A 12,520-nucleotide genomic window follows, 5' to 3' on the forward strand; every position below is an offset into this window, starting at 1 on the left:
TCACTGCTTTTAAAATCAGAAGTTCATGTATCTAGAAGCTCATCCTGGAACCTGGGGTGTGTTATCCCCAGCCCCTTTTCTCCCTAAGCACATGTACAGGAGACTCAAGCCCCGAAGCTTCGGTTTTCTGAGAATCCGCCCTTTGTATATCTCCTGTGTCCTCAGGCCATGAGGAACTTGTGGGGACACAATTGAAAAAATGCACATCTTCTCTAGGGTTGGTCCTGGGTTGACACTGCAAGCACTCAAGTGAGTCAGTCTTTTTCTGTAGGGGCTCCAGGCTGGTGGGGAATGGTCACATAACCACATTCCTGGACTTGCTTCTTCACTTTCTTTACATTGGGGTCCTGCAGGCAGAACCTATAGCTCTGTCATAGCAAGACCAATAAACACAGCTGGAGAAGAACGGGGCCATCTATGGGGGAGAGGGAAAGGGGGAAGGGGGAGGCGAGGGAAAAATGAGGGAGGAGGTAACAAGTTGAACAAGAAATGTACTCACTGCCTTACATATGAAACTGTAACCCCTTTGTACTTCACTTTGACACTAAAGGAACAAAAAAAAAAAGAACGGGGCCATGTGAATAACCAGGGGAAGCCCTCTCTCTCTGTACCTGTTTTGCCTCCTGCATCCTGGTGTAGAATCAAAGAAGAGAAGGCTGGGTATTTCCCCATTCCGTACAGCCTTAAAAGCAGTAATTGTCCAGGTAGAGTAGGTGAAAGGAGATTGAGGCACATTTGTTCAGATGCCTGACCAAGGAGGTAGATCAGTTCCTGCCAAGGGCTGCACAGGGCACAAAGCCCCATTCTTATCCTCACATCTCATATGAAGGGGTAGAGCCTTTTATGGAGTCTTGCCTAAAACAGGCTGCTGGTTAGCTCTTTGCTCAAGCCCTGCTGGGTTTTCTAACCGGCCCACAGCCTAACCTGGCTGGTGATTGGCTGCTTCTCTCCAATTGGTTAGGCCCTGGAGTCCAGGCTAGGGAAACAGAGTCCTGGATTCCTGTCTAGTGCTAGAGCAGTGAAGGGCTCCTCAGCCAGACAGACCTGAACTTCAGATCTACCACTTTGTTTGAAGGGTTAATTTTACCCATTTGACAATTTGATGGTGTCATACTTGATTGGGTTATGAGGTGCCCAGATAATCTCAGAATTGAGCCATTGGCTGTCCTTGAGTCTCCAGCTTGCTGACTGGCCCTACAGCCCTTGTCTTTCCTCCCCTTGGTAATCATGTGATTCTCTATAAATGCTTTTGGTTCTGTTTCTTTGACTAATAACAGAGGCGTGGGGAATTTGCTTACTCCCTTTGAGCCTCTATTTTGTAATCTGTAAAATATGAAAATGATATCTAGTACAAATGCTATTACTTTAAAACTCCCATTATTTACTGAAAAGAATCCTAAATCTTCTTTGTGAGCATTTCAAGGCTCTTCTCTACCCTGACTTGGCCAGCCTTGCCCAAGATTCATTTCTTGGCAATGGCTGGATACTCCAGCTGGACACCATTCCCTTTCCAGCCTCTGCACAAATTGTTCCCTCCCTTTCAATGCACCTCTTCTATCTACTTGGCAACTCTCACACATCCCTTAGGATCCACCTCTAAAGTGTACACCCCTCAGGGCCTTCCGTGACTCTCCTAGGAGCTGCCTTGCCCTGACAATGCCTGGCACACCCCTTGGCTGTTGCATTATTTATGCCATGTTTGGGCTGTGGCTCTGTATGTCTGCCTCCTTCAAGGCTGAGCCCCTCTTAGGCCTTGTTCCAAACCACATCTGGATACAAAAGTAGTATTGTGTTCCTCTTCTTTGTGCTGGTTCAGTATTTTTTTATTTCTATGAAGCACTTTTAGATCCATAGTCTCAAACCCGTAGCTACTCAAGGAAGGAGAAAGAGCCAGGATTAAAGCCTCCAAGTCAACCCACATCCTTGGACAGGAGAACACTTGAGGGGAACAGGGGTTGGGCTTTTGGCTTCTAAAGCTTGATCTAAGCTGGAGGAAGCTGCAAAAAGTACAGGAACAGACAGAGGCTGAAAGAAAGGGGTCAGGTCTGGGACAAGCAGAAAGGGGACGAATCTGAATCTAGATGTGCTCTTCTTTATATGGCCTTGGGCAGCTTTCTGTTTCTCCATCTTTAATCTCTTTTTTTGGGGGGGGTCAGTCCTGGGGCTTGGACTCAGGGTCTGAGCACTGTCCCTGGCTTCTTTCTGCTCAAGGCTAGCACTCTGCCACTTGAGCCACAGCGTCACTTCTGGCCATTTTCTATATATGTAGTGCTGGGGAATCAAACCCAGGGCTTCATGTATACAAGGCAAGCACTCTTGCCACTAGGCCATATTCCCAGCCCCATCTTTAATCTCTTTAGAGAGATCAAAGGTAGCTTTAGTTCCCTCTCCTGGTTGTGGGGCTTGAATTCAGGGTCTGGCCACTGCCTGAGCTCTTTTGCTCAAGGCTAGTGCTCTACCACTTTGAGCCACAGCTCCACTTCATTTTCTGGTGGCTAATTGGAGATAAGAGTGTCATGAACTTTCCTGTCTAGGCTGGCTTTGAACTGTGGTCCTCAGATCTCAGCCTCCTGAGTAGCTAGAAAGGTAGCTTTTGGAGGGTCTGTATAAAACATACACAGAGATAATCAAAGGGCAAGTGATCTGGAAATGAAAGGGACTGAAGAAATGAAACATCTCTGTCCCTCAGACATACTCAAGTGCTTAGATTGCTCCTGATTTGTTGTTGAAACCTCTTCTCCAGGACCCATTGCTTTCTTAAACCTTTGTCAGAACCATAGCTCCTGTCCCAAGGGCTTAGAGACCTTCCCACTGGGACCCCGAGGGGCCTGGGTAAGGATGAAATCCTCTTAAGAGTCCAAAGGCAGAGTGTGAAGACCCAGTGCTGAAGGGCTTGGGGCGGCCCACAGTTCACAGTTCTTTCAGATGGTGGTGCCCACACCCCCCAGAGAGATTAAAGGATAGGCCTACACTGCCTGTCCTGTGTGGGGCTCATGTTACTCTGCTCCATCTGAAAAGCAACCTTGCTTTATGCACAGTACTGGACTGTCCTCAAGTCAAACACCCCCAGAGCTACTGTCCTCTCTTTCCATGTTTTTCCCAGGAAAGTCCCTTGAGCATCTGTCATCCCAGGAATGGCTTGGCTCAAGACAAATCTGGGAAGAGTAGCAATTTTCTTCCATGATGTCAGCAGATTATCTCTGCTGATCACACACAATGACTCAGGCTCTTGGTTCTGACTTCCTGTGCAGACACAGGTGAATCCTTCAGGTTTCAGTTTGTCTTGTAGATAGGGTATATGCAGGTGTGGGTGAACCCTACCTTATTGAGGAGTCAACAGGACCATTCCTTGTTGTTGAGATCTGGATGGCAGGAGACTATCAGAAGAGTGTATAAGTCAGCAGGTGTGAAATCTGACAGGACAGAGAAGTGTTGGCTCTGGATTCCCCAAGCTGGCCAGGTGAACTCGGCCAGCCCCCTTGCACTTGGTGAGTTTCTTCCCCTTGCTGAGTCTCTGCATCCTGGGACACCTTCCTTGGGGACACAGAGAGGTCAGCTCCCTGTTATAAAGCTCTCCAGCTATCCGCCCCCCTCCAACTTTTTTAACCCAATATAATTATAATGATTGGCCTGATGGCATCTAGATTCCTAGCCACAGCTGGGCTCTCAGGAGAACATGTCTGCCTGTTCTCTGGAGGCCCACCCGCCCCAGTAACTTCCTGTACCACCTCATAGGCTCTGTGTCTAAGTTGCCTCACTAAGCTGCTGGAACAGCCCTGAAGATAGAAGATGCCTCCACTGCATGAGGAGTTTGGGATGGATAGGCTGCTCTGAGAACAGCTTTATCTAAGCGGAGGAGGGGCAGCACCCTGAATAAGCAGCACAGCTTGGCCTTTGGCCTCCAGGGAGGGAAGTGGTGTGGGCCAAACTGGGGACTCCAGAGACTTAACCTCTCTGGGCCTGTGAGGCCTAGCCTGGGAGCCTTTAGCTGTGGCTCCTCCCACAAACACACACACTGTCCTCTCTCTGCATATGCCACATGGAGCCTGCCTCTGGACCTTTGCACAGGCTGTTTCCTCAACAGGAGAATATATTGTTCCTCTATCTGGAAAATTCAATATGTAATTCAGTTCCATGCTCTTCCTACTGGGGAGCCTTAGAAGTTGCTGCAGGCAGTCACTTGCTCCCTGTGGAGCCCCATAACAATTTGGGCATCCTCTCTTTTAGGAATGAATTTACCACCCTGGGCTGATTGCTAGGTCCACTAACATCTGCTAGTTAGTTGAAGTCAGGGATCAGATCAGCCTCCCTTGGTGAGCCAGTGTTCAGCAGGGCCTAGCACCAAGGAGCAATTCTAAATGACCTGCAGTCAGTCTGGGTTTCTAGGCAGGTGTGAGGACTGTGGTGCCCAATGTCCAGCCTGTCAGAGGTGATTTTTAGGGGGAAGGTGAAAGGCAGGGGGTGATCTTACTCATTGACTTCTAGGAAACTGAGAGCAGGCAGGGATTTGCCCAAGGTCCCACAGTGCACCAGCCACCAAGCTGAACCTGGAACCAGGGGTCTTGACACTTGGTCCTTAGCTTGTCTGTGATAGCTAGGAACACAGTTCAGGCATGAAGCCAGGGGCCCAGAGGCCCTGGCTCTGCAGCTGCTCAGTCTGTGCTGGCTCAGTCCTTCTGGCTGGGCTCCCAGCCAACAGTTACATGGGGTTCTAGCTGCCCCTGTCAAAGGTTGCACTGTCAGCAATTTGGGGAGGCAGCCAGGGCACTTCCTCAAGGGCAGCTCAGACACAAGACCCAGGGCAGTGTCTCCACTGGACCCTGAGCTCTGGTCTCCAGGCTGACAGTCATTCTGATGAAGCTGATGAGAACTTGAGTAAAGCTGAGGCCACTCTCTGAAGTGCACAGAGCAGAGTGGGATGGAACATGAGCTCAACAAATTGATGGGGGTGAGCCCCAACAGCACTCATCAGAAGCACTGGCCCAAAGGGGCGGGCCACCGGGCGTGGTCAGCCTCTGCCACTGGTTGGGCAAGTTAACTTCACACTTCCACCTCTGTCTTTACAATAGGGATAACAGCAATATTTGTTTCCTAGGGCTGTGGGAAAACAAAACCATTTAATAGGCACTTTGTTTTTCTTCCCCTGTTCTGGAGCCTGAACTCAGGCTTACACAATTAGTGCTCCAACCATTTGAACCACTCCTCTAGTCTTGTTTGCTTTGTGATTTAATTGGAGATAGAATCTCACACTTTTCTGCCTGGGGCTAACTTTGAACCTCAATCCTCTGGATCTCAGCCTCCTAACAGACTATCACTTCTGTTGTAACCTCACTTCTCTTGTGTGCAATCAATCTCGGTGACCCTGGCTCTGAGTGCAGGCTTCTGAGCCAGACCAGCTGAGGCCAAGTCCAAACTTCAGCATTTACCTCAACCTCTGGGCTCAGTTCTCATCTGTAAAATGGTTCTGGCAGGACCCTAAGTGTTCATGGGGACAGTGTACCAGGGCTCTGCCTGAGTCCTGCCACAGAGAAAATGCCTGGAGGGCAGTCCTCCCCCGCCCCCCAGCCCCCTCCCGCCGCTATGTCCACATCCTTAGTTCAGGCAGTCTGCTCTCCATAGCTTCCTTCTGACAGTGTCATACTCCTCCCTCCCTGCCCTGGACTCCGGTAGTCTCATCTGTGCCACACAACTCGAGTATTCAACTGGACTAGATTACCATCAGTTTTTTACCTTCCTAGGATCCAGACTGCTCTTCCTCAAATTCTCCATTCCAGGTCTGGAGCTATGGCTTACACCTGTAACCCTAGCTCTTCAGCAAGCTGAGATCCAGAGGATGGACACTAACCCAGCAAAAATCAGGGCTGGGAGTGTGGCTCAAGTGGTAGAGCACCTGCTGAGTGAGCAAGCAAGCCAAGTGCGCACAAGGTCCCAAGTTCATTGTCAAGTTCACCAGCCTTGCCCTCTCCTCCCAAAAGACAAAGACAAAAATGTTCATTTCTAGTGGAAATCAACCTTTAGAGTTGATTCTACTCTTCAACAGCCTTTCCCTCGGCTCTAAGGGTGGGCTACAGTTAGGCTAAGCTAACAAATGTCCCCTGCATCTAATGTCTGGTTCATATGTGTATCTGCAAACTTATCCAGCCCACAGTGAATCTCAAGACTTTTGCTGTGAATTCTGGGATATACATTCAAGTTGTTTTTTTTTTTTCCTTGTTCTGATGTGAAATTCAAATGTCATGTCTGGAGTTGCTGCAGCCATTTTGCTACCTGAGAGAAGCTAGCCTGAGAGTGAAATTGAGGGCAGGTAAGAGACTAAGAGAACTGGGAATCTTGATTAAACCATGTCTGGCTTCCAGGCTCCACTAGACGTGAACCAAGAGATGTGCTTTATTGTCAAGTTTTCTGTTATTTGTAACTGAAAGCATCCTGACTCAAAGACTAGTTAAGTGACTTTGTTTCATTTATCAAGAGATGTATTTATTCACTTATATAAGTCCCTGCCACTATGCCAAGCACTATGCTGGATGCTAAGGACTCAAGAGTCAGCCAATATGGTCCTACTCTCATCAGGGAGCTTAGTCTGATGGTAAGAATGAGATGAAACGCATAATTCAAGCCGGGCACTGTGGGCTCGTGCCTATAATCCTAGCCACTCAGGAGGCTGAGATTTGAGGATCAAGGTGTGAAGCCAGACTGGGCAGGAAAAGTCTGGGAGATTCTTATCTACATAACCAGCAAAATGCTGTTAGTGAGGGTGAGTCTCAAATGGTAGAGCTCCAGCCTTGAATGGAAAAGCCAAGCAAGATCACAAGGTCCGGAGTCCAAGCCTCAGTACTGGCACACATAAACACTTTCCCCACCCCGACTCCTTTCAGAACCTGGTTTTGATGCCATGTTTCACCTGCTCAGCTAAGGTCAGTATTAACATAGGAGAAACTAAATCAAGTATAGATAGAACTCTGTATTAGCTCTACAACATTTCTGTGAACTTAGAATTATTCCAAAAAAGTTTACTTTCAAACAAACCCATTTCTTTGTTATTCAGCTAAAAGCTTATCACTTTTGTCCTGAATTATTTCACTATCACATATCATGCTTCTCTGTGAATGAATCAATCCTCTACGGTGGAAAATTTAGGTTTCTCATTCTTTTCCTGCTATAAGCACTTTGTGCACATATTTACTCATTTCCTCAGGATACAGAGACAAACTCAAATTTATCAGCCAGAGCCTCTAGCTAGGGATGGCTTAGTGAGCACCTCAGGAGCTGCTGAACCATGTCACACCGGCTTGCCTACCTCACCAAGAGGGAGCTGCTCTCATTTCTTTATTAAAAGGCAGTTTTTGCAAAGTACTGGTAGTTCACACCTGTAATCCTAGCTACTTAGGAGGTTAAGACTGAGGATCCTGATTCAAAGCCATCCCAGGCAAGAAAGTCCATAAGACTCTTATCTCCAATCAACCACTAGGAAGCTGGAAGTAGAGCTGTGGCTCAAGTGGTAGAGCACTAGCCTTGAGGGAAAAATAACTCAGGGACATCTAGGCATGCGCGCGCATGAGCGCGCGCACACACACACATTTTCAAAGGTTCTTGAAACAATGGAGACTGTCCAGTCGCTCCCTAGTGTTATGAGTCTCACAGATCTTATCACACACTTCTGTGCTTGTTCCAAGGATGGCCTCTAGGAGAGCAGGTCCTGTGGGCAGCCACCACAGCACAGGCTCAGTGGATCCAAGTGGGCGTGCTCACCTGAGGTGTGGTTTTAGTAGAGGCCATGGTTTGGTACAGTAGTCCAAGGATGATGGGGAAGGCCCTGGTAAAATGGGGATGGATGAAGATACACCTAAAATACTCATGGCTACGGCAAGGTTCTTTTTCCTTGGCAAATGCCAATAGGAAAAGACAATCATCTATCAGGCAACTGCTATTTTTCATTCTCTTTAAGGCTGGTTGTAAGGCTTGAACCCAGGGTATCCTGCTCTTGCTTGTCTTGCTTGCTTATGGTGGGTGCTCTATCACTCGAGCCATGCCTCCAGTCCAGCTTTTTGCTGGAGGCAGACTCTCATGGACTTTTCTGCCAGGCTGGCTTTGAATGTGATCCTCAGCTCTCAGCCTCCTGCGTAGCTAGGTGTGAGCCACTGGTGCCCAGCTTCTATCACCCTTGTAATGGGTGCCAGTTCTCATTTTACAGTGAGTTTGTTGAAGCTAAGTGGTTGTATCCTTCACATCCCTCCTCGTCAAGGTACACAGGAGGCTGGCAGTGCCAGGATCTAATCACCCATTTTTTTTTTTTTTTAGTCTGCTACTGGGATTTGAACTCAGTGCCTCAAGCTTGCTCAGCTGATAGTATACCACTTGAGCCATGCCTCCAGCCCCGCAGGTCGTCTTTGTCACTCCCAGAACTCATACCCACACCACTGGTCACATGTTTAGAACACAGCTTAAAAAAATGGGTTTCCTCCTCTCCAGTACCACAGCAAAGATCCTGCAAAAGCACAGACTGCAGTGTGATCAAGGAGGCGGAGTGGCGGCACTGGGAATGCACTTCAAGGGGCATCAACTGTATGTACATATCCTTGTCTTCTGCTTTTATATTTTTCTTTTTTAAATTTGAATTCAGAGCCTTGGGCTTGTTTAGCTAGGCATTCTACCATTTCATCATGTCCCCTAGCCCTTTTCATTCTGCTTTTCAGTTTTATTTCTGCTAGGGCTGGCCTGGTGTAGGATCTTTTTTTCTTTTTTTTTTTTGCCAGTGCTGGGCCTGAGCCCAGTGCTCAGGGCTGAGCACTGTCCCTGGCTTCTTTCTGCTCAAGGTTAGTACTCTGCCACTTGAGCCACAGCGCCACTTCTGGCCATTTTCTATATATATGGTGCTGAGGAATCAAACCCAGGGGCTTCATGTACATGAGGCAAGCACTCTTGCCACTAGGCCATATTCCCAGCCCCTATAGGAGCTTATTTCCACCTTCCACATAGCTGGGATGTTAAGGCACATACTACCACACCTGCCTCACTGCTGAGTTGGGGGCATTTCATTAACTTGTGCCCAGGTTAGCCCCACACCAAAATCCTCCCGATCTTCCTCTTGTGTGCCTGGGATTATAGGTATGAGGTTACTGTGCCGTCTTTTCTGGGTTCTTAATATCATTAATGAACTTAAAAAAAAATCCCCTTCTGGAGCTAGGAATATGGCCTAGTGGCAAGAGTATTCATATACATGAAGCCCTAGATTCGATTGCTCAGCACCACATATATAGAAAAGGCCAGAAGTGGTGCTGTGGCTCAAGTGGTAGAGTGCTAGCCTTGAGCAAAAAGAAGCCAGAGACAGTGCTCAGGCCCGGAGTTCAAGTCCCAGTACTGGTACTTCTATTGTCTATGTATTTTGTTTGAAAAATACTATTTCCAAGAACTCCAGGTGTTGGTTTACTAGGTTCACACATCCCCAGTACAGTGGCCTCTCTACCTTCCCTTAGGCTTTGTTTTGTGCTGGAATCTCCCCTCCCCTGCATGCAGCAGTCTCTGACCTCCTGTACCAAATAATTAGCCTGCCTGTCCACCCCATTTCTCTTCCAAAATCACTTAAGGCAGCTCCCAACAGACACAAAAATGCCAAGTACAAAGCAACCGGAATTGGAGAATTTTACTAAGAAATCCTGGCGGAGAAAAGCATCACAGCTAAACACAAGACTTCAAGTTTCCTTGTAGCCAGGGCAGCACAGAAAGATGATCTGGAGGTGTGGCTCAAGTAGTAGCCTCAGCCCTGAGCCAAGCCAGAGCTCAAGGCCCCGATAAGCCCTAGTACTGGCACAAACAAAACCAAACCCAGAAAATGCTGTCCAGCTAAACAAGAAACATAAACTGGGAATACGTCTAGTCTAAGCTCAGAGGGACTTGTCCTGAAAGTCTCTAAGGGACACTGTACAATGGAATGTCTGCTCTTTACAACTCTACCACAAAAATGCAGCTGTGTTTGGCTTACAGGCAGATGATGTTTATCTGCACAGGTTTGCTGTCTGGCCTTTCCCTCTGATCCTGTCTTTGCACTCCCATCTGCTCTCTGTCTGGACACCTCCGAGCTCATCGGTGAGGTGAGGGCAGCTGTCTTATGCAACTCCAAACACAGCTGCTGCACCCCGAGGTGAGAGGCACAGGTGGAGAATTCTCCTCCTCGTTCACCCTCTGCTTCCAGATTTACAGCAACGGCAAGGAAGCTGGAGGATGGCGAAAGAGAAATGGTCCTTACCTGTGCCCATGTTCCCCACTCAGGTCCTTCGCTGTACAAAGTACATGTACGTGGCTTTCTCCTCTCATGTGATCCAGGGCACACAGTCTTTTCTGTCTCAGGAGTGCCTCTGACAACCCTTCCCCTTCCCAGCTATCACAAGGCCAGATGTGGGATCACAGAGCTGGGCTTGGACTCAGGTTTCTGCCATTCGCAGATGTAGGGACCTCAAAGTGCACAGACATGACATGGAGATGATAAGAATACCGACTCCCACAGGGCCACTGAGAACAAATAACCTATGCAGAACCTCCCCCCACAAGTATTTCATGTACACTAAGCTACTGGTTATGAAAACACAAAAAGAAAACATCGTGCATACAATCTTGAAGGTCATGACTTCTAGGAGATGGACACATAAAGAAGCCTTGGCGTGGTTCCTGATGTCCAAGAAGATAATTGGCTTTGTCAGTGCCTACACTGTCTCTTAACTCCATCAGCACTTATTGAGGATCTGCTGGTCAGATCTACTGGTCATCCTGAGCAAGTAGGGGCCATTCCTCCAGGCCTACCTAGTAGTGGAGGAGTAGGGCGGAGATGTCTTCTGACTCACTGAGCCATCTTCTGAGCAAAAACTGTGGTTCCCAATGATGCTGCTCCTTATCACACAGGAGATCCTAAGACTATGCTGTGTCCTCAGAACTGGCGAGTGACTTCTTCAAAACCAGTCTGGCACCCAGTGTCCACTGTTACTCAGAGGGGTCATGTACAGTTGCAAGAATCATGAATCAGTAAAGGGGGCAGATCAGTGTCAGAGACTGCAGCATGAGTTCCAAATGTGCCTCTTCTGTGTGACCTGCGAGTTCTGGTTTCCTCCTGTGTAACATAGGCAACCACACAGAATGCCTTGTGAAGTGACATGTGGCAAGGGCGAGATACCTTTTCACAGGGCTTGACTCCAGCCTTCCGGAAGGGATGAAGCTTCTCTCACCCTATCCTGGTTTGCAAGGAGGACACCAAGGCCCAAGGAGGCAAACAAGGAACAGCTTACTCATTCTTCTCTTTGGTGTGTCTCAGGCTGGCTTGACAAACATTTCCTCAATTGGATTCATGATTACCAAGAAAAGGAAGAAAATGTTCATGGGCATTTGAATAGCTCAGGGAATGAAAAGATGTGAAAACATGAAAACATCAGTCATGTTGACATCTCGGGGCTTCCAGTGAGGGAGGAATGGAGGAGCGGATGGACGAGAAAAGGGCTGGCTCATGGAGGCGGCTTTCCTATGGCAGCCAGGACCCTCCCTGCCTCTCAGTCATAAGATGCCTGATGAATGGTGCTACTTTCGGCCCAGCTCCTTCTGGTTTTGGAAACAGAACAATTTCTCAGAAACCTCCCTGGCAAACACAGCCTTCCAAAAGCATGGGAATTTCTGTTCGAACCAATGGCTCAAATTTGTTTCTTCTGGGAAGTAAATGCATTTAAACCAAGATATGCAAAGTAGAAACCAAAGGCTGTGAAAATAGCAGCTGAAAAGGTAAATGAAGACCTGCTTAGAGGTCACCAACACTGGTTTTCTAGGCTGTATACAACTGTCCATTCCAAAATTATCAGCTTGGCAGGGAGCAGATATTTGTTCAATCCAACTAACACTTATCTACTGTTATGTGGCAGGCACCAAGCTAAGAGTTTCTCTTTATAAACTCCATGTAATACCAGTAAGTCTGAGAGGGTGGTATCACCAGTCTTTTTCAGATGAGGAAACGAGTAGAAGCAGCATGCCAGTAGCTCATGCCTGTAGCTCACAATTGTAATCCTAGCTACTAAGGAGGCTGAGACTTGGAGCATCGTGGTTCCAGGCAAGCCCAGGTAGAAAGGTCTGTGAGAACCCATCTCCAATTAACCAGCAAAAAGCTGGTTGGGAGGCATGGCTCATTAAGAAGTCAGCCATGAGAAGGCTGAGAGTGTGAGACCTCAAGTTCAAGTCCCAATATGAGCATACATATGTGAAAGATACATACACACCAAACTACAACCACCACCATCATCACAACAACAAACAACAACAAAACCAAAAAAAACCTGGAGCAGTGCTGGGAGTTTTTCTGAGTTCCTTGAACTCTAATCACGGTGTTGTCTCCATTAGACCAAGGTACATTGTCTGGGCTCAAGGAAAGCCCATGGAGAGCTTATGGTCACAAAGGTACAGGCTCTCCTCAGAAGCACAATAGACCTCACAGCACGCAGCTGCCAGGGACCATGAGATAGTGTGTCCAAGCCAGGTCCACAACTTAGTGTCA

Source organism: Perognathus longimembris, chromosome 7 (assembly GCF_023159225.1).
Source record: "Perognathus longimembris pacificus isolate PPM17 chromosome 7, ASM2315922v1, whole genome shotgun sequence".
Taxonomy (NCBI): domain Eukaryota; kingdom Metazoa; phylum Chordata; class Mammalia; order Rodentia; family Heteromyidae; genus Perognathus; species Perognathus longimembris.